At 37.4% G+C, this 23,675-nt stretch overlaps 1 protein-coding gene across 1 annotated transcript in view; it reads left to right on the top strand.

Moving 5' to 3' along the window:
* Positions 1-23,675, top strand: part of LOC131952601 (substance-P receptor-like) — a gene marked incomplete at its 3' end in the record, with an annotated part of 80,739 nt that overhangs the window by 36,762 nt on the left and 20,302 nt on the right. The window contains exon 2 of the mRNA XM_059315347.1: positions 9,703-9,847. The remainder of the gene's footprint in view (positions 1-9,702; positions 9,848-23,675) is intronic.

Below are 23,675 nucleotides of genomic sequence, written 5' to 3'. Positions count from 1 at the left end.
TGCTTCATGACGTCAACCTCATTCTCACCCTGGCTGTTTCTATTTTTAGTTATGCGTGATTGTATGATCTCGTGTTCTGATAGATCTTGTACACCATGTAGATTATAACAAATTTTACTGAAAAATAAAATGGAATAGCATTTACTGTGGTTAAAAAAAACCGAAACATGATAAAAAGAATAGTTACAAAAATGTTGGATGTCATGAAAGACATTTTGAAAGATTGCAGATAATAGTGCATCGAGGGCGGGGAGGTATTTGAAAGACATTAAGAAAACCGTCATTTCTAAACAGTGTTTCTTCCAGACTTTTTTCTCCGGCGGACTAAAATTTCCGGGAGGGGGGGGGGGGGGGGGGGCGGACACTGATAAAAGTATATATTTTCTATGTAAATTTCATTTCGTTCGGGGGATGCCTAGAGATGCCTGGATTCTAAGCCAAAATTGAAGTAAACATCTTAACATTACCATACTCCAAGCATATGGTCTTAAACTAATTTAGAAACCTGCAATCAGAAATAAGATTCCCGTATATATGACCGAACAGAGCGAGCGATAATTACAACTAATCTGGCATCAATCAACGGTATCTGGTTGTCTGCTGTGGTCAGTACGCACTGGTTGGTGCGTCGTATGCCATTTGGAACAGGCTTAGCAATAGCAGCTGCTGTAAGGTTATAGTCCAGGCTATTGTTGTGAAAGTGTTTCCTCTCCTGTTTGTGTTATGTACATAATTGGCATACAAATAGGACTACGAAAAATCTGTTACTTTTTATCTTAAGACACTTCTCATTGTATCTTGAATGTATGCTGAAACTTTTATATATATAAACTAGCCGTCCCGGCCAGGCCCTGCTCTGGCTTCTGTGAAAAACCTTTCTGTTAAAGACCATTACCTGTGTGTTTAGTAATCATCATAAACCCGGCATTGCCCACCCAAACCACAACCAACCAAAACAACAAAACGCAACATAACGCTAACACAATTACAAATACAAACGAAAACAAAAACCTAACAACAAACCCAACCACAACCACAAACACCAATACAAACACAAAGAAAAAACAAACAAAAAAGCAAACGAAAACAAAAACCTAACAACAAACCCAACCACAAACACCAATACCAACAAAAAAAAAAACAACGAAAAACAAACCAAATCCAAACGCAAAACCAACCAAAAACACAAATACAAACCCAAACAAAAAAACACAAACAAAAACGAAAAAAGAAAGAACAAAAACGAACCAAATCAAAACGCAACCACTAACGCAAACCCACCTAAACACAAAGAAAACACTAACGCGAACATAAACGCCCGGGGCGGAATCACCTGTTTTAGCTTAATGAACGACTATAGTACCCCAACTTATTCATAGTCTTTTGCACTCACTTAAACGAACGCGCCTGTTTCAATTTGATGAATAATTATAATACTCCAAGCTTATCCGTAAAATACCTACAACATTTGCACTTGATCAATCCCCGCTAATTATGTAATTATTTTTTTTTCCCAACACCAAAACAAAGTAATTAAAAAGTAAATACTTTTCCACAAAATGCAATGGTTTTATAAAGGGAAGTAATTGTGTTTTTCCTAATTTATCAAAGGGAAGTAAGTGCTATAGGACTAAATAAAGACATAATTAGAATTTTTGTAAAAGATGATATTTTTTTTTAAACTTGTGTTTAATGAACATGCCGACAATTATTACTATAATTTGAAAAATGAAAATTATTTCCCAACACTTTCAATAGTAATTTTTTAGCTCATAAATTTAGACAAATGCGCACGATAATTTTCTAACACTTAAATTCGTACAATTCCAACGACATACAAATGCATCACATTCAGAACTGAGCTTTATATATTAGATATATGTATATATATATATATATATATATATATATATATACATATATATGTATATATATATGTATACATATATATATATACATATATATATATATACATATATTTATATATACATATATATATATATATATATATATACATATATATATATATATATACATATATATATATATACATATATATATACATATATATATATACATACATATATATATATATATATATATATATATATATATATATATATATGTATGTATGTATACATATGTTTGTTCAAATCGATATATACATACATACTTGACTATCAAATAGTCGCTACGACACTGCTTCCCCTCTCTCATCAACTCACACAAAATTTAGTGAATAAATTAAACATCCTATTAGTATACTTTGCTGTGCGGGCTTAGGCCTAAGGGTTGGATCATAGCAAGAATAATTGTTTAGAAAATTGATTGCTCATTGTGTATCACACTTAATTGAAAGCTAACTAAATAAGTAAAGTAGTCCAAAATTCGCAGTAGAGAGAAAGAGAACGGTAACTCACACTGAAAATTATTTTTCATATTGCAGGTGTAAATAAAACCGAGCCAATCACTGAAAATTATTTTGATGACTGATGGTTATATTTTTGGGAAATAATTTAGTTGTCGTCTCTGTCACATTTGAAACATATGCAGATCTAATATATATCCACATTTAATTCGCCTATTGTTTATTCAGACAGAAACTAACGTGGAACATCGAAACATATATTTTGGTAATTACTTGAAGTTTGGTTGGTTTCACGCTGTAATTATAGTTGTAAATTCAAATATAGCTATTAGTCGAGCTCTAAAGTCTATTGAACATGATCTTTTCAATCTACCAGTTATTCATAGACAAGCAATTGAACGAATGAAAAAAAACAACAACTGAATTATAATTGATATTTGTCCATAATAAAGTATGGCGTGGTCTAGCTATAGAAAGCTGTCTTTTAAACCTAAAGGCGTGAGATTGTTGCAGGGTGGAGGCAATAGATATTCCCCTAACGTATAAAATGCTATAGGGAAGAAAGTAAAAACCTGATGGAAACAACCAGATCACAAATGTTGGCTACATAGTTTCATAAATTCCCTGTTCACTCTCATGTTGCGGTCTATCTAGTTGAAGTGGATTGTTCAAACTTGAGAAGAGCAAATCTGTTTTTCTATTGATTAAACAAGTGGTTTATTTTCTTTAGATCATCTTGATTATCATTCTTGTATATATTAATTGCCAATTAGCACATGTTCATTTCTGAAGCGGCTGTTTATTACACACATAAAAAAACATTATTAATGCAAAAAAAGTTAATGTATAATGTGAATGTAATCAGCCTATCTATACTTCTCTATAGTGCTAATATTTATTTCATTCACTTTCTGCATTTAATGGTTTATCTATTAAGGAGGCAAGTATTAAGCAAGGGGCTAAACGGCCGTCGAGATTTAAAAGAAAATATTTTGGACATATCACCCACCAGTATCACTATTCTATTAATAATGATTGGCATTGTAAAAGCAAATAGTATACAATATCAGTGATTATAAAAATGATGTTACTGATAAAACAGAACAGCAACAATATATATCACATTGTTACTTTCTCGTATATACGTAGTATAGAGAAAGTATTGTAATCGTGCAAAAAAAAAAAATCGAGATTTTTACAAATCTCGACGTTTTACACCTCACTGATACGGAAAAACATAATTTTGCAATCTTGTCCGTATGTCTGTGTGTGTGTGTGTCTGTGTGTCCGTGTGTAAACACGATAACTTGAGTACCGTTACAGCTAGGTTGATGAAATTTCATATATAAGTATTATATCAAAATCGTAGATCCGTATCAACTTTTGAGCGATTTCCGACAACCGGAAGTGGTACTTTTTCTACTTTGAATTTTTCAAAAGCCTATAACTTGAGTACTATTTCAGATAGATAAATGAAATTTCACATGTAAGTAAAAGATCTAATTCTCCACCTTCTGTTAAATTTTGAGTAATTTCCGTTGACCGGAAGTAGTAATTTACGCTACTTCCGATTTCTCAAAAAACTAATGTAAATTTTAAAAGTACTAATAATATTGCGCACTATTATGCGCTTTTTTATTTCGCGTTCTCTTGGTGTGCAATTAATTTGTCTACGAGATTTTATTCTATTTTTAAAACTTTAAGTATTTAAAATGGATTAAAAATCATGTCTATAGCCCGAGTTCCCATCCCCTGTTATTTTATATAAAAATATTCGAGAAAGTTTAGGGGAGATCACTCCCGGTTTATTTTTTTTTGCGTTATTTGTCCGGTTATGTTAGCGTTTATGTTTGCGTTTTAAGTTTGTGTTAATGTTTGCGTTTGCATTATGTTTTGCGTTATTGTTTGCGTTTATGTTTATGTTTGCCTTTATGTTTGCGTTTGCATTAATGTTTGCGCAATAAAACACAGCTAAACTCAGTTCATTAATTGATAGAGGTATAGAACAATTTTTGTTTGTTATTGAGCTGCCGTCAATTTGTTGGTTGTCGATTACATGGGCTCCACCACTTCCTGTTGTCCCCGTCATTCTCTACGAGTCTCTCAGACAGGCCTGATTAGCGCTGTCAGGTTGTTGTGTCGGAGTGGAACGTACGACTCCCCCCCCCCCCCCCCCCCCCCCCCGTGAGTCGTTTATTCTTTACAGCCAGCACTGGCTCCACTCTGTGTTTTTTGTCATGTTTTGCTACCAGTCAGACTTAATGATATTTTGTCAAAATCAATTAGACATGACTGATTAATATGTTGGCCTTACAGGTAATCATGACTGATTATCTTGTCAAATTAGACATGTTTGATTAAGATGTTGACTTTAGAAGCATACATGACTGAATAAGTCAGTCATGACTGATTAAGATTCTGACCTTAGAAGCAGGCTTGACTGAATCAATCAGACATGACTGATTAAGATGTTGACCTTAGAAGCAGGCTTGACTGAATCAATCAGACATGACTGATTAAGATGTTGACCTTAGAAGCATACAAGACTGAATAAGTCAGTCATGACTGATTAAGATGTTCACCTTAGAAGCAGGCACGACTGAATCAATCAGACATGACTGATTAAGATGTTGACCTTAGAAGCAGGCTTGACTGAATCAATCAGACATGACTGATTAAGATGTTGACCTTAGAAGCATACAAGACTGAATAAGTCAGTCATGACTGATTAAGATGTTCACCTTAGAAGCAGGCACGACTGAATCAATCAGACATGACTGATTAAGATGTTGACCTTAGAAGCAGGCTTGACTGAATCAATCAGACATGACAGATTAAGATGTTGACCTTAGAAGCAGGCTTAACTGAATCAATCAGACATGACTGATTAAGATGTTGACCTTAGAAGCAGGCTTGACTAAATCAATCAGACATGACTGATTAAGATGTTGACCTTAGAAGCAGGCTTGACTGAATCAATCAGACATGACTGATTAAGATGTTGACCTTAGAAGCAGGCTTGACTGAATCAATCAGACATGACTGATTAAGATGTTGACCTTAAAAGCAGGCTTGACTGAATCAATCAGACATGACAGATTAAGATGTTGACCTTAGAAGCAGGCTTAACTGAATCAATCAGACATGACTGATTAAGATGTTGACCTTAGAAGCAGGCTTGACTGAATCAATCAGACATGACTGATTAAGATGTTGACCTTAGAAGCAGGCTTAACTGAATCAATCAGACATGACTGATTAATATGTTGACCTTAGAAGCAGGCTTGACTGAATCAATCAGACATGACTGATTAAGATGTTGACCTTAGAAGCAGGCTTGACTGAATCAATCAGACATGACAGATTAAGATGTTGACCTTAGAAGCAGGCTTGACTGAATCAATCAGACATGACTGATTAAGATGTTGACCTTAGAAGCAGGCTTGACTGAATCAATCAGACATGACTGATTAAGATGTTGACCTTAAAAGCAGGCTTGACTGAATCAATCAGACATGACTGATTCACATCTTGACCTTTCAAGCAGACACGCCTTGTTAATATGTTTTCACATTACCCAACACTTGTTCTTTAACTGGAGTTTTACGACACGTTATGATAACACAAAAGTTCACCTGCAATTGAAATTACAATTAGAAATATTTTATTGTTCTTTGTCAACTTCTAATGTTAAAGTATAGTTGTGTATGCCATGACACTCACATTCTACCCCATCATTTGTTAAAATAAATAAAAAAATACAATCATGTGTTATTTACATTTCATGTACATTACACTGACGTGTTTAAGATGTTTTAAACGTGACATTGAGCTACCTGTTAATGTGTACGCATGTAAAAACAAACGCATCACAAGTGGTCACGATGATATCAAACCGTGAAAACTCATCAGAACAAAGAATCACGCCTCACCGTGTCCTATCTTTGAAAGCTACATTTGCACAGCACACATTCCTATTGACAGAGCCAGTTGTTTGTACTCTCACTAATGGATAGAGACGGTCCAGCAACAATTCTATCTTCCTAGCTGTGTGATTTGTTGATTGTACTACATTGTCCGACATTGTTATCTAGTGTTGATTGCGTTTGTTTTCACAACCCTAGCTCTCTACTGTTTGTCGTTATAAACTTTTACACAGTGTAGACCAACACACTGCCAAACATACATTTAGTGTTATTTCAAGTACAATTACATTTTAAACAGAACACACAAACCTACTCTGAATGATACATAATTAAGTTATGACAATTCGCATCACAATTTGACAGTGTTTAATTATTGACACCCAGTGTGAAATGACAACAATATCATCGTTTGTTTACAGCCAGTGACCTCCAAGTCGAGGTGCAACCAGTACACACACCGTTAGTAAACAACAAGGAAAATGTCAGACCTGTCCCCCAGCGCTGTGAGATCTTTAACATAACACACCCTATACGTTTCCTGGTACTAGCTCTAGAAACATTACGTTTCCGGGTACTAGCTCTAGAAACATTACATTTCCTGGTACTAGCTCTAGAAACATTACGTTTCCGGGTACTAGCTCTAGAAACATTACGTTTCCGGGTACTAGCTCTAGAAACATTACATTTCCTGGTACTAGCTCTAGAAACATTACGTTTCCGGGTACTAGCTCTAGAAACATTACGTTTCCTGGTACTAGCTCTAGAAACATTACGTTTCCTGGTACTAGCTCTAGAAACATTACGTTTCCTGGTACTAGCTCTAGAAACATTACATTTCCTGGTACTAGCTCTAGAAACATTACGTTTCCTGGTACTAGCTCTAGAAACATTACGTTTCCGGGTACTAGCTCTATAAACATTACGTTTCCTGGTACTAGCTCTAGAAACATTACGTTTCCTGGTACTAGCTCTAGAAACATTACGTTTCCTGGTACTAGCTCTAGAAACATTACGTTTCCTGGTACTAGCTCTAGAAACATTACATTTCCTGGTACTAGCCCTAGAAACATTACGTTTCCTGGTACTAGCTCTAGAAACATTACATTTCCTGGTACTAGCTCTAGAAACATTACATTTCTTACATTTCCTGGTACTAGGTCTAGAAACATTACATTTCCTGGTACTAGCTCTAGAAACATTACGTTTCCTGGTACTAACTCTAGAAACATTACGTTTCCTGGTACTAGCTCTAGAAACATTACGTTTCCTGGTACTAGCTCTAGAAACATTACGTTTCCTGGTAATAGCTCTAGAAACATTACATTTCCTGGTACTAGCTCTAGAAACATTACATTTCCTGATACTAGCTCTAGAAACATTACTGTTCCCGATACTAGTTCTAGAAACATTACATTTCCTGGTACTAGCTCTAGAAACATTACATTTCCTGATACTAGTTCTAGAAACATTACATTTCCTGATACTAGTTCTAGAAACATTTCCTGGTACTAGCTCTAGAAACATTACATTTCCTGGTACTAGCTCTAGAAACATTACATTTCATGGTACTAGCTCTAGAAACATTACATTTCCTGGTACTAGCTCTAGAAACATTACATTTCCTGGTACTAGCTCTAGAAACATTACATTTGCTGGTACTAGAACACTAGCTAAACTTCATTTTCTGATACTAGTACTAGAAAATCTACATTTCCTGATACTAGTACTAGGAGAACTACATTTCCTGTTATTGTACTGCAAAAACTACATTTCCTGATACTAGTACTAAAAAAGCTATATTTTCTGTTACTAGTACTAGAAAAAAGACATTTGCTAGCACTAGTGCTAAAAAATCTACATTTGCTGATATTAGTACTAGAAAAACTACGACATTTGGTATTACTCAGAAAACTAAGACATCTTCTTATATTAGTACTCGGAAAACTACATTTCTTGGTTGCTAGTACTAGGCAAAAAGTCCAATATATCTTGGCACTAGTGTTAGAGAAACTACACATTATATTTTTTCTTTGTCGTAGTGTTGTTGTTTATCGTGCATCCTCTTTCTTCACCCCCTTTCAGTTAGTAGTTGAACGATGCGTTCTTCAAGATTTGGTGGTTATCATTTTTGCTAAGCTAACAAATCTGGGTTTCATTTGTAAGATATATTTACACGTGTTTGTGTAACGTAATCCTAGCAATATGCCAACCCCCTTTTTATTACTTTTAAGCAAAGCTGTGTGTGTTTCCCCTGTTTTTGTGGTAAAGTTGTAGATGTCTAGCAGCTGTTTATGTAAAAGAAATGTAGATGTGAAGCACCTGTATTAAAGACCTGTATTTAAGACCTGTAGGGTACGTTCTCCATTTGATCAAGCTGAGTAAATAGCACGCGGTGCTTCTTGCACATTGTTGTCAATGTATTTTAAACGATAGGGGTTGCACCTGATATTCTCACAGCTATTTCATGTTTGTTTAATAATGGATCGGTCCTTAAGGCAATATCGTCACACGTCGTACAAGAAGCTAGACACCCCCCCCCCCCCCTCTTTTTCTAAAAGAACTTGTCAAAGTTTTGCCGTCATGTGAAGTAACTATTTTTTTTTCTTTTTTTGCTCAAAATGTGTGGTATATTTGTATTTTTCAACACCTTTTTGTCTGCTGTACATTTTTGTCCATGATTTCATTTATGGACGACCCCAAAATGGGCAAGCTCATTTATTTATGACCCCTAAGTCGGATTTAAGTAATGGAAGACCCCTTAAAACGGTTATTACAGTAGTGAAAGACCCCTAAAAACGGTTATTACAGTGATGGAAGACCCCCTTAAAACGTTGATTTCTTGTACGGACCACCACTAAATTAATAACTAATTATGGACGATCCCGAAATATTGACCTTACGGAAGACTGATGAATCCATTACATAATTTATGGAAGACCCTACATTTCATAAACGGAAATAATTGTCCCACAGTCATTTAATAAGCATGTTTACTAATAATTTTCACTTGATACATCCATTACTAATACAATGGTAGCTCTTTGAGACCAGTTCTAGTGTTTGGCTGTGATGTTAGATACCCACTGAAGTTTTTTTTTTGCCACTTACCTATGTTTTAGTAGATCTGTGTTTATTCCAGTACATCGCATTACCGGGTTATGCTTTGGGTTAAGGCTAGTAGTAGTAAATTAATGACTGGGTTATGTGGCTAAGCAAACATGACCCCGTTGTATGTAGATAACATGGATGTTTTATTATGGAAAAAAAAAAGATTGACTAATGTGCTTAACAGACACTTTAACTATATGTTCATATTTCTTCTTACACATCAATGTTAGCACCCAAATGCCAACTGTGAAGATACGTTAAACCCAAATTTATCAAATGCCAATAAATCTTCATCCACAGCTTTCATCAAACTCAGTACACAAATGCTGGATGTAAATATGCCATGTGTACATGCCGAGCTGCTACCTTCACAGTGTGTACAGGTACAGTGTGTTTCGTGTACAACAAACCAGATAACAATCATCGATCAGAACGGGTTGAAGAGGTAAGTCAGTGATTGTTTCCTATCATACATTTTTTTAACCCTGGTTCCATAACCTTTCGTGTTAGCTACTCACCAATTTTATCTCGACTTTTTCCTTTGATTTCTGTTTAAGTTATAATCCTTTACATGATAATGCAATATACTACAGTTCTCTCATCTTTTGCAACAATAAGTTGAAATGAAATGAAAGAAAAAAACAACTAAAACCAAAATTAATAAGAAAATCCTCTCCCTTGTGCGGCCGCCCCCCTCTATATAACTAGAACAAGCGCTAAAGCAGTTTACCTTGCTGACAATCAATCTAACCGGTAATTACCTGATCAACAGCCGCATGTGATGTTGACGTAACTTCAAAGCAGAAATTCAAGGTAGAAGAATTGATTCAACTTTGAGATAAGCGCTGGATTTCACATGAAAGAGGTTTATATTAAAGTTTTAATCCTAAAGCATTGTGTGTAAATAAATCAGGAGCTTTGACTAGTAAAAGAATAATCCACGCTCTCATAAAAATACAAGTTTTTCATCTTTACTTGATTAAATACATACAATTCAAGTTTGGTTTTAAAAATTGAAAAAGGCTACTACTAATTGACAACATAGGTGGGAAATAATTAACCTGTTTTTGCCGACTCAACACTATCCTACCTACTTTTAGTGAACACACAGGTGGAGTAGAGTTAATCTGTATTCCACCGTGCCATCCCTCTGTTCCACATGGCCTAACATGTTTTGGTTAAACTTATGTGACAACTAAAACGTTACTTTTGTATTTGATAAAACTTAATGATTTTATGAGATTTTAAACTTCGTGTGTGTGCTAAAACTTACGTATTTAATTACAGACTAAATTTATCAATTTTTTTTTCTTTAAAAAAAAAACAAACTTTTCATTAAAAGTGTGTGACCTATGCAAGCGTAGTCCTATAGTTACCGGCGGCATAGCTTATTCTTCCCTCCTCCTCTCCCCAAACTCAGCCCCCCCCCCCCATCCGCGTATCTTATTCCCCGCCCCTCCTCACCCTATTCCCCCCCCCCCCCCCCCGTCCCCTCTCCCCTCTCTCCCTATCTCATCCCCCGACCCTATCTCAACCTCCTCCTCCAGCTTCACCACTAATGGTCGACCAATTTACATGCACTGTTACCAGCAGAGATTACCTTGACCTTCTCAAAAACTTTTCCAAAAAAACATTTTCTTTTTTTTTTCTCTCTCTGGCAAAGCACGTCAGTCCTAATACAAAAAATGACATGACAAAAAAAAAACCCCACAAAAATACCCCTCACTTTTTCTTATTTTACGTTGAAGTCAAGCTCACGCCAAACTATCCCGATGCTCTTTTATTTTAAATGACCTGTCGTTTCGCATAATTGTTGTGGAAGGTGATTCCTATTCTGGATGACTTTGAACGTTAAGATTATGTTAGTCTCACCCACACATCCCCCCGCCCCCGGTCTCCGTACGCTTGAAGCTATTGATGAGGCAGGGCTTATGACAAGCGGACGGATATAAATAGCTCACGTAGTGACGTCACGTGCTCTGTGGATGTGAGGAGAAGTGACGTGAGATGATGAAGGCGATGAGAGGAGACAATAGTGGGAACTCGGGCAGTGTTTCTCGAAAGGGGTGGGGGGGGGGGGAAGGGAAGGATCAGCAGGGAGGATATCCGTGTTAACCTCCTCAATACGACTAAAGTTACCCACCCCCCCCCCCATCAACGATGCAACAAAAGGTTACCTTCCCCCTTCATCAATACGACTAATGTTGACCCCCATCAATACTACTAAAGTTGACCCCCATCAATATGACAAGTTGACCGCCATCAATACGACTAAACTTGACCCCCACCAATACGACAACAAGTTGACCCCCATCAATACGACTAAAGTTGACCCCCATCAATACGACCAAAGTCCCCCCCCCCCCATCAAAACGACAACAAGTTGACCCCCATCAATACGACCAAAGTCGCCCCCCATCAAAACGACAACAAGTTGACCCCATCAATACGACTAACGTTGACCCCCACCTAAACGACAACAAGTTGACCCCATCAATACGACAACACGTTGACCCTATCAATACAACTATAGTCGCCCCCCATCAATACTAAAGTTGACCCCCATCGATACAATGTCAGAGGGAACGACAGAAGCCGCCAAGTGTTAATGAAACTGCCAGCTGTTAACGTCCCGTCTCCACAAGTGCAGCATCTGTTTCGTTCACCTCCCTCCCACCCCCCACATTCTATCCACCGTCCAACCCTCTGTAAGAGTATCTCTCTCACCCGAGACCTTCTTATCCCTCTCCTCCTACACCCACATCCCCCACCCTTTTTTTTAGAGTATATGTATTTCATCCGATTCCCTCTACTCCACCTACACCTCATCCCTCTGTTAGGGTCTATCTATTTCATCCGATTCCCTCTACTCCACCCACACCTCATCCTTCTGTTAAGGTCTATCTCATCTATTTCATCCGATTCCCTCTATTCCACCCACACCTCATCCTTCTGTTAAAGTGTATCTCTTTCATCTGGTTCACACTACTCCACCTACACCCAACCCCCTGCTAGGGTCTATCTATTTCATCAGATTCCCTCTACTCCACCTACACCCCCAACCCTCTGTTAGTGTCTATTACATCCGGTTCCCCAAGAAATTCTGTTACTATCAATCTGATTTCGTACTAAACCGTTTCAAACCATACTGGTTTCTACGCATGCCGGACTGTGTTCGCATGCGTGTGTGTGTGTGAGTGTGTGTGTGTGGGGGGGGGGGGGGTGAAGGGAAAGGGAGGGTTTATGGGCGAGCAATTAATACGTCAAGATTAACTGCTGGCCACAAAGTAACGCGTCCTTGGAAATTTTCCCTCGCTGTATTGGTAGGACTGAGAACAGATGAATGTGAATAGCAGTTGTGGACGAATCTAATCGTTATAGTTTCTCATTGTTTTGTAATCGTTATAGGATCGTTGTTTTCTAATCGTTTTAGTTTCGTTGTTTTCTAATCGTTATAGTTTCGTTGTTTTATAATCGTTATAGTTTTTCAGTATTTTCTAATTGTTATAGTTTCGTTATTTTCTAATCGTTATAGTTTTTCAGTGTTTTCTAATCGTTATAGTTTTTCCATTGTTTTCCAATCGTTATAGTTTTTCAGTGTTTTCTAATCGTTATAGTTTTTCAGTGTTTTCTAATCGTTATAGTTTTTCCATTGTTTTCCAATCGTTATAGTTTCGTTGTTTTATAATCGTTATAGTTTCGTTGTTTTCTAATCGTTATAGTTTCGTTATTTTCTAATCCTTATAGTTTCGTTATTTTCTAATCCTTATAGTTTTTCATTGTTTTGCAATAGTTATAATTTTTCGTTGCTTTCTAATCCTTATAGTTTTTCATTGTTTTCTAATCGTTATAGTTTCGTTGTTTTCTAATCGTTATAGTTTCGTTATTTTCTAATCCTTATAGTTTCGTTATTTTCTAATCCTTATAGTTTTTCATTTTTTTCTAATCCTTATAGTTTTTCGTTGTTTTCAAATCGTTATTGTTTCGTTGTTTTCTAATCGTTATAGTTTGTTTTCTAATCGTTATATTTTAGTTGTTTTCTAATCGTTATAGTTTCGTTGTTTTCTAATCTAATCTCTCATTTATAGCGGGTAGGGAGGTTTGGTTACTAGATCACTTTCTGATCTAACAGCTCTTCATCATAGCATCTATTTGCATCTGTTGCATATTCCAAAACGAACACTTAGCAAATACAAAGCATTGATGTAAGAGATTTTTAGTAGGCCTATATTAGTTCAAATATTGAAATTTTCTTGTTGTCATAAACATTCTAAGACGTTTCGTAATTAACTAATTAGCAATTAAAGTGTGGCTTGTGTTCATGTACAAATATTCGTTCAAAGGAATTAAACACCGGTATAAGGCGGGGGGGTGGGGGGGGGGGTATGATTTTAGAAACAAATTGTATTACAGAAATATTTGTAGTAAAGTAATCGATTTGTGTTAAGAATATTTAAGTCTCTTTTACTTTGTCAGCATTTGTTAACCAGCTGGCTATTGCCTAATTCACTCCAGCCGTTCTTGATTACATCACGCAATCAATCAATCACTTTCTTCTTTATCGCCCGCCATCATATCGTAAGAACCGATTTTCTATTTATTTTCTGGCGGCGAACGATTAAAGTAAATTAGAATCATTAGCCTGTGGGTTTAGGTGCCAACATTAGAAGGGCCAACAGTTTTTTTTTCTACTTTACATCATTTGTAGCTACGCACTTGGGCTTTTTATTTTTTATTCCCAGGAAATTCGGCCGATATATATATATATATATATATATATATATATATATATATATATATATATATATATATATATATATATATATATATATATATATATATATATATATGTATACGTATACATATATATGTATACATATATATATATATATATATATATATATATATATATATATATATATATATATATATATATATATATATATATATAAATATAAAATATTGATATTTTTATTTATTTTAGGATGCAAGTGGGTCTGTGATTGAATTACGAGGTTGGGATGGGGACTTAAGTTCCGCAGTGGGGTGAGCCTTGGGTCGGAAAATATTTACGTGCGTGCTTTTCTGGCACTATCTGAACTATCTTGCTTACAGCTCACGTGCATGCTAGAGAATAAATGTTTTATTTAAAACATTTTAATTTACAGTTTGATAGACTTTGAAAAAAATTAAGTACAATTATAATCCCAGTAGTCAGTACAACTAGTCGATGCTCTCAAACAACACCAGTGAACATAGTTTTTTAACACCATTAGTCATAATGTTGATCTACCAGTTGACAATGACAGAACACCAGTTGAAATTGTTTACCATGAATTGCATGTGCAATAACATAATTTAGCACCTTGTTTTACCTCGCTGTAACATTATTTAGCCCCGAGTTATAGAACGCTATAACATAAATTAGCCCCGAGTTATAAAACGCTATAACATAATTTAGCCCCGAGTTATAGCACGCTATAACATAATTTAGCACCGTGTTTCGCACGCTATATTATAATTTCGCAAAGTGTTTCGCACGCTATAACACAATTTAGCACCGTGTTATACCTCGCTATAGTATAACTAGCTGCATCCCGTGCTCCGCCACGGTAAATCTTTTTTAAATGTACCAACTTTGGAACAGAACAAAACAAACAAAAACATAACACAAACACAAACAAAACACAACCACAACACAACACAACCACAACACAACAAAACAAACAAAAACATAACACAAACACAAACACAAACAAAACACAATCACAACACAACCACAACACAACCACAACCACAAACACAACCACAACACAACCACAACACAACCACAACATAACAACAACACAACCACAACACAACACAACCACAACACAACCACAACACAACACAACCACAACACAACCACAATACAACCACAACACAACACAACCACAACACAACCACAACACAACCACAACCACAACCACAACACAACCACAACCACAACACAACCACAACACAACAAAACACAACCACAACACAACCACAACACAACCACAACAATAGAATCACCAACGAACAACACGCTTTTCTTAGGCATCCGCGCCCAGAGAGTGCCTTTCCAGCATTCTCTATACTATAATTCTAAATTTTCACCATCTGTTAACACCGAAAAACAAAAACAAAAAAATAGTGATTTTGAGAGATCATAGTCTAATTAGAAAATAATGTAAATAATCTTAACATTTTTTTTATTTTACTTAACATATAATAATCAATGTGGAAGTAATAAAAAAAATTAACTTAATTTATTGAGAGTGAGTTGAATATTTAAAAAAAAACATTTTCCCATACGTCAGCGCTCAGAGAGAGCATTTCCATTATTCTCAAAAAGTCTAATTTCACCATCTGTTTTCATAACACCGAAAAACAAAAGCAAAAAGATAGTGATTTTAGAGAAATCATAGACTAATTAGAAAAAAATAATAAATAATATAAATAATCTTAACATTTTTCTCTTTTAATTATGAACATTAACATATACTAATCAATGCGGTAGTAATACAAAAAAGATTAACTTAAATTATTGTTGAGTTAAATATATTTTCAAATTACCTCCCTTGAAAAAAATTACCACAAAAAAAAAGTTGAATTAATTAGTTTTTTCGACCTACTTTTATGGAAATGTATCCATTTTTTCTAGGAATATAAACTAAAATGATATTTGACATTGATTTTTTTAATATGTTTTAGCAATGTGCGAATATTTAATATTTTCATAACGTTATGCAAAAAAGTAAACACAGTGTCATTTATAAAATTGCTCTATGTCGTTATATAAACAAACCCTACTCTAATACTTATAATAAGACACTGCGGTGCACTGAAAAGCACAGCATGGTGCGAATGTTTACTTTTATGGTTCCAAAAGCTATAGCGATGACAGAAGGAAGGAAGGACTGACACACGCTCAGCCCGCTTATATTATAGACGAGAAAAATGGCCCGTTGAGGAAGGATACACCGGGCGCTAGCTTGATAGTGCTGTCTCTTTTCTCTAAACTAAAACCAACCCACCCCCCCCCCCACACACCACCCCCACCCCACCCCACCCCCACACACCACCCCCCACCCCCACCCCCCACCCCCCACACACACCACCCCCTCCACACACCGCCCCCCCACACACACCACCCCCCCCCACCCCTCCACCCCCCCCCCCCCCCCCCAAAAAAAAACATGCCTACCGTCCCATTCAACGAAATATAATTATATACTTTTTCCAGTGTCCGCCCCTTCCCCGAAAATTCTACCCCCGCCCCCGAAAATTTCAAGTACCCCCACCCCTCTCTGGGGAGGAAAAAGTCTAAACTAAAACCACCCCACCCCCCACACACACCACCCCCCCCCCACACACCACCCCCCCCCCCCACCCCCCCCCCCCCCCCACCCCCACCCCCCCCCCCCCCCCCCAAAAAAACATGTCTACCGTCCCATTCAACGAAATATAATTATATACTTTTTCCAGTGTCCGCCCCCTCCCCGAGGGGGGGGGGGGGGGCTCAGACGTTCTTACGCGGGGGGTGGGGCTTCGCCCCTACCCGAAGAATTGTATGCAAGAAACTCTTCACGCAAACCATTAAGATTAGACAACATTTCCTTTTTATTCAATGTTAACGCGAAAATCAATGACGTCATATAACTTTGAGCACTCTCTGGGTTTGAGATTATTTTCTACTCTGTGCGCTAAATGTGTCGACGTCATACTTCGTTTTTCGAATTACTGTGCATGTTTTTATTTTCCTTGTGTTTTCTCTAGAGCGTTCTTGTCAGACAGATAGATAGATAGAGAGACAGCGAAACTATTAGTATTAACTAGAATACCCGTCATCCGTTGGATAACTGTGGGTTTCGGGGGTCATCCATCAAAAAACATCACGTCTGTCACTCAGAGGCATAGCGACCCTTCCCGGCGCCCGGGGACAAAGTTTTCGATTTGAACCCCCCCCCCCCTCAAACTTTTGATGTGCACCCCCCCCCCCCCCCACTCAAACTTTCGATTTGAACCCCCCTCAACCTATCAATTTATTTTTCCAAACCATTTTGGCGCCCCAACATATGCCCCCCCCCCTTCCCCCTCCCCACCCCCCCGCCTCCCCTTCCCCCCCCCCCCACCCCCCGCCTCCCCTCCCCACCCCCCCGCCTCCCCTCCCCTACCGTCCCCCCCCCTCCTCGGTACGCTACTGCAGTGTCACTTATCGTCACAAAAAACAGACCCCACATTCAAATATATGTTTTTTATCTTTTAAAAACACCGAAAACACCGATTTCGGACTATCCCTTCATAAACTGACGTCACAGGTGACCTACTCAACTCTACTTCACCTGCCCAGTGTCCTGCCAAGTCTCAGACAACATGTTTTTATCGTTTAAAAAACAATTCCAGCCGAGCATGTATCTGACCACACTATCCTTTCATATGCTTAGGACAAAGAAACAGATGAACTCTACTTCACCTGCCCTGTATCTTGCCAAGTTCAGATAGGCAACGTTATCATTCACATCTAAAAAAAAAATTGAAAAAAAAAATTTCATTGACATATTGGTCTAGAACCCGTGCCTCCTGCATGAGAGCTGACTACGCTACCATTTTAGCTATTTACTCGTGACGTCACAAGTGAATTTTTATACTATACTACGTGTCTCCTTATGCAACTTGATTTACGCGTATAGATTCTAGATCTAGATCTAAAAATAAGTCTAGTAGTACTAACTTTCAAATTAAATTTTATCTTAAATAAGCCAAACAAAGATTTATATAAAATAATTAAGGCCTGAAATAGATTCTAGATGTAGAATTTACATTGAATCTAGTGACCTACATCTAGGCTAGATCTAGATCTAGGCTAGATTCATAAATTTCCTTCGATAGCTGATCTTTAGATCTAGAGAAATTTATCGTAAAACTAAATGAAAAAGACAGTTGAAAATTGATATAAGTGTTGGAACGTAATAAATACAGCAAACGGACGTATTGTTAAAGTTATGACCGACAGAAAATTAGATTTAGAACGCGTTAAACTTTTGAATGGGAACACAATTTTCTTCAATAGACGCCGCCATTTTATTGTACTAAAGAGTAAACAAAAACCTGTGACGTCACGGTCCCGCCGAGTCTAGTGGCTTTTCAAATATTTTTAAAAAAAATGGGTTATTCTGCATAGGAATAAATCAATAAATTAATTAACGTCTTTAAATAAATTTGTGATCAACAGTCTGTCTGCATTAAAAAATTATTCTCTACCTGCATACCATTTTACAGCTTTCCAGATAGAGTCGAACATATCACAATTTTCGATCAGGCAAACAAATAAATATTCAAACATGTAAACAAAGTTGACTTTTAGTAGTATATAGATAGATAGATTATAGATTTCACACCGTGTTTAATCACGCATGGTCAGAATTACAATAACGGACGTCATTGTGCCATCTCCAGCCAGCATTGTCACCAAAGTCACACCGACCCGGCTCACGTGACCTAATCAATACCCAGCATAAATGATCGAACTTCGACAGGCCAAACCGTGCACCCGATTGATTCAACCGTTACGTAACGTGTGCGAGCGAACGGACGGCAAGCTTCAGTCGTTTCTGAGTCACCGCCAGCGCTGAATCACCCGCTCGTCTTTATCCTCTGCTTAATCCGCTTAATCCGGTTTAATCCGGTGTTAACGAACTCATCAACACACAGGTTCTGTTTTTTTTAACGTTTGGGCGAGTGCATTCAGGTACTTCATTAAGGGGTCGTTAATTACCGTTGTGGCTGCTCTACTTCTGCTGCTCTTTAAGTTTATATAAAGACGAATGAATGGTTGGCTTAGAGACGAACAACGAAATTGATTCTGATTAGATTTTCGTTGACCCACGCACCGCCCCCCCCCCCCTCCCACTCCCCAACCGGTTGTCAAGATCGATTTAGTTTACCCGATTCCCTTTGTTGTGTCCTACTTCTTTTGTATTTTCTGTGTTAATGCGGTATGGATTTTGTTTTAAAATCTTGATGAAAAAATTGGCGTCTTTGTATTTAAGCTGAAACTGTTCTCATTTACGTTTTTGATTATATAATTTCGGTATGCATTACATGTGGAATGTTGTTCTGTTTAACTTTTTGACCTGCAATTATTGAAATATTTTTCCTCCCCCCCCCTGCACTCCCCCCTTCCCCATGCGCTAATGGAAGTTACAGTTACAGCATTCCATGGCATTAAAATAAATGGTTTATGTCATATAAGAAATAATTGAAAACAAAGCTTTTTTTTTTATTAGTTGTTTAGAAGTGCGTTTTATTTTATCGTTTTTTCTGCAGTGTTTATCGGTAAACTCCTGACTGATTTAAGGATATCTGTTTCATACTACACGTGTATTGATGTTTGTGTGTGTGTGTGTGTGGGGAGGGGGGGGGGTATGGACATGCGATCTCCACCCCTGGGGCTTGCTGTGGGTACCCCGTGTTCCTACTGATGACTTACAGATTAGAAAATGCGGGTTGTTCCGTTAAACCACGCCGTTCTCTGTTGTTTTTATAATTTAAAAAAACAAAAAAATATTTTAAAACTCTAGCTGAATACATTTATGTTTTAAATGATTTATAGCTTCTTGCTATTAAAATATCCACTTCTGAATCTTTACAGTGCCCCTTTTATCCTAGGCTAGATTGGATTTGATTTGTTTACCGTCAAACAAGGGCTTATTCCAAACATTACATCACGAGTTATTTCCCATGTCGTGTGAAAACAGATAGGGCTAGCTCGAGTCTCTCGGGAATTTACAAAAAACGTTCTTCAACAGGCTGCAATCTAAACATCAAAAAACACAAAGCCGATTTCTAATACGATTTCTAACGAGATTGCCTGGAAACAAAACATGCATGTTAGCCCCCCCACCCCCCTCCCGTCATTCTCCCTCCACCCCCATCAAAAACCACCCCATAAAAATGCAGATCTCAAAACCTGAATTTGTGTGAAGCAGCCGCGCCGGGAGCAGACGGCGAGCCTCTAGCAGACGAGCGTGAGTCTGGAAACAAGCGCTCACCAGGTACACGTGCGTCTCACAAGTTCAGTCCTCAGCCAGCGTTCAACGCAACCGGATTTTTTTTCCCTCCGGTTATAATTCGTTACGGGACTTGTTAACCCGTTAAGCGCGATTCCAGAATAGTGGATAATTGTTCCCAGAGCGCTCCTTTGGATGGCTTAACTAGCAGCAGAACGGGACAAGCCGTCGAACGGTGGTAAACTTTGTAGCCTGGGATTCTGGTGTATGTTATTCTTGCCGATTTCACGAACATTTTTTTTTATAGTTGAATGATATAAGACAGAGGTAAGAATGAAGAGTTATTTATTTGTTTTATTAGGCTTGTCATTGCATACTTTTTAACTGTGGTTAAAGTATTAAAATGACTATCGATTTTATGCGTTATTTTCTTGTATATATATATATATATATATATATATATATATATATATATATATATATATATATATATATATATATATATATATATATATATATATATATATAGATCATGTGCTACTTGAGGTTAATTTGGGAATAGACGTCCGTTTCAAATACATGCTAAGATAAATTATTGTAACGACTCATGTGTCTACTACTTTCTAACAAGTGTTTGTCCCGAAAGTCATTGAACCGAAACCGCAAAAATGTTAAGGACATTTTTTCAGGATAACTTGAGAAGAACGGGAATCGAGAACCTGTCATCCGAGGGCGAATAGTAATGACCCTTTTGTATTAGTTAAATCAAACAATGTTAAAAAGTAAGGAAAAGGCTCTAACAATTTTCGTTAACACTGTCTTGTTAATGGTCCTTAATGCAACAGTACCATAATATACCTTTCAACGATGCTTACTTTAATAAACCATTTTATGAAAAATGTCTTTATCATGAAAGGCTCACATATCTCTAAGTGAGCTAACGTAGTTCTCTCTCATGCATTAGATGTATTGTTGACCATCTCTTGATTTACCCACCCCACCCTGTTTACCCCACCCCACCCTGTTTACCCCACCGTCCCCCGCCCCACGAACTTGACATAGATTCTGTGCAGCATGACGTAAAATGTTTGGTATGTGGCCGGCTCTCAGTGAAAGTCTTCACCAGCACCACCAGGGGGGCGGGGGAGTGGTGAGGGGAGGTACAAGTCGGCGGAGTATGGCGGCAACTGCACAGTGTGCACAAACATTGATGAGATAGCAGAAGGTCAGGTAGATAGAGATATATAGAGATAGATATATCTACAGGTTTTCTAATAGATTAGTAGAGGCGGGTTATCTAATGGATGGGTAGAGTTCGGTTATCTGATAATCAGATGGGTAGAGGTCTGATAGATAGGTAAAGATGGGTTATCTGTTTATGGGCAGAAATGGTTTATGTGATAGATGAGTAGAGGTGGGTTGTCTGAAAATGATATTAGGGTTATTGTATCATTAGATGGGTACAGAGATCCGTTCATCATATTGGCAGAAGACAATTTTCCCACAATCAAACTTGGTTTTGAAATGCAATAATGAAATTAGTAAAGAACTGAAGTATGATCATCATTTAGTCAGCTTGGTATCACTAGTGCTTACGATGATCACATTGATTGTAACATTTTCCTGTTCTGTGGGATTCTTGTAGCGTAAAACTCTCGCTCGTATATTACGATAATGTGATAACGATAATGATTTCTAACCCTTCAGTTACTGTTGTTAATATTTTACTGCGCCGAAGTTTTATCTTTAGAGAACGATTTCAGAATAATGTTATAACGGCTCGCAAACGCAAAAGACATGCTTGTTAAGCCATGCTCTGAGAATAAGCCTAATCCAATATATTTTAGAGATGTATTAATCTAATTATGCCCGAGCTTACCCCACCCCTTTCAATCTCTTGTATACAGTGTAATACAATCGATCTTTTCAAGTAACTAAATTTGTCGTTTTTTTATGTAATTTTTTTTTGTTTCGATTAGATTTGTAAAATATAGTCAGAATTTTTTTGTTTTTGTTTGCTGCAAATTATTACAGTTGCAGGTTGAGTAACTCACAAGGAATAATTATAACATATCATACGTGGCTCACATTGTGATTGTAAATTATTGCCCAATTTGTTGCCAACCTAGTTAGATTGCGACGATTAGCCCGGCTCTTTTAACTGATGGAATGAGCAGCTTGGTGGAGCTCACATGTACAGAGGGGGGGGGGGGGATGTTGGAAGTTGACAAGTGAATCGGGTTTTGGAGAATGATATGCTATAACAGATTAGTGAGCGTTCCAAAAAGGTTTAAGCGTTTCTAGTACTTCAGGTGTGGAATTGTGAAGCGTGACCAATGTTAGGTGGGTGTGGGGGGGGGGGGGGATGGTCACGTGTAGTCTTGGGGGGGGGGGTGTATTGGAGGACGGTGACCATCGACTGAGGTCAAGCAGAATTATATACTACAACAGACCAGTTTAAGCGTTTTAGTAACGTATGTGTGTAGGGGCGTTTGTTAAGCGTGGCTATTTCCCATAGAGATGGGGGGGGGGGGGATGATGCCAAGGCATGTTTAGAACACCGTGAGATGGAAGGGTCAGGTAATCAAGTACCCCGTGACACGCTCCATACCTGTATCCAGCGTGGTGTCAGAAGTCGTCAGCAGCATGTATCGCTGTTAACATGTTCTACCAAGTCGTCTCAGATGATATGTGACCCGCGATATGAAGGATACATTGTTCACTATTGGTGTTTCTGTGCAATACACACGATGTGTAGGTCTAAATATTAACCTGATATGAACAATACACGTCCTGTTGCGTAAGTCTATCTGAAAGTTACACACAGTCAGGACTTAAGATAAATTGATTTAATTAGGTTTTATGATTTTTTTTAAAATCAAGTTTTGAACACTCTGTCAAGCACTGCTGAAATTTTAGACTTTGATGACACCTTACACTCTGTCAAGCACTGCTGAAATTTTAGACTTTTGATGACACCTTACACTCTGTCAAGCACTGCTGAAATTTTAGACTTTTGATGACACCTTTAAAAACAAGCTCATCCAAAGACAATTGATATAAAAAAAAAAATAGATGAATTACGTTGATATTTAAACCTTCTTGATTTGTATGTGCTATAAAATATAGGCATTTGTTGCAGACCAGGACTACGACGTTGCCGTCCGGTTGCTTAGTCGCCGGCCGAATACGTTGCTGACACTGGCTCGGGCACTAGCCAATAAGGCCGTCGTTGTCTAG

Source organism: Physella acuta, unplaced genomic scaffold (assembly GCF_028476545.2).
Source record: "Physella acuta isolate Inbredline_101_S28 unplaced genomic scaffold, ASM2847654v3 ptg000879l, whole genome shotgun sequence".
Classification (NCBI taxonomy): domain Eukaryota; kingdom Metazoa; phylum Mollusca; class Gastropoda; family Physidae; genus Physella; species Physella acuta.
Note: the sequence above shows the minus strand (reverse complement) of the source record. Positions and strands in the feature narration are given on the sequence as shown.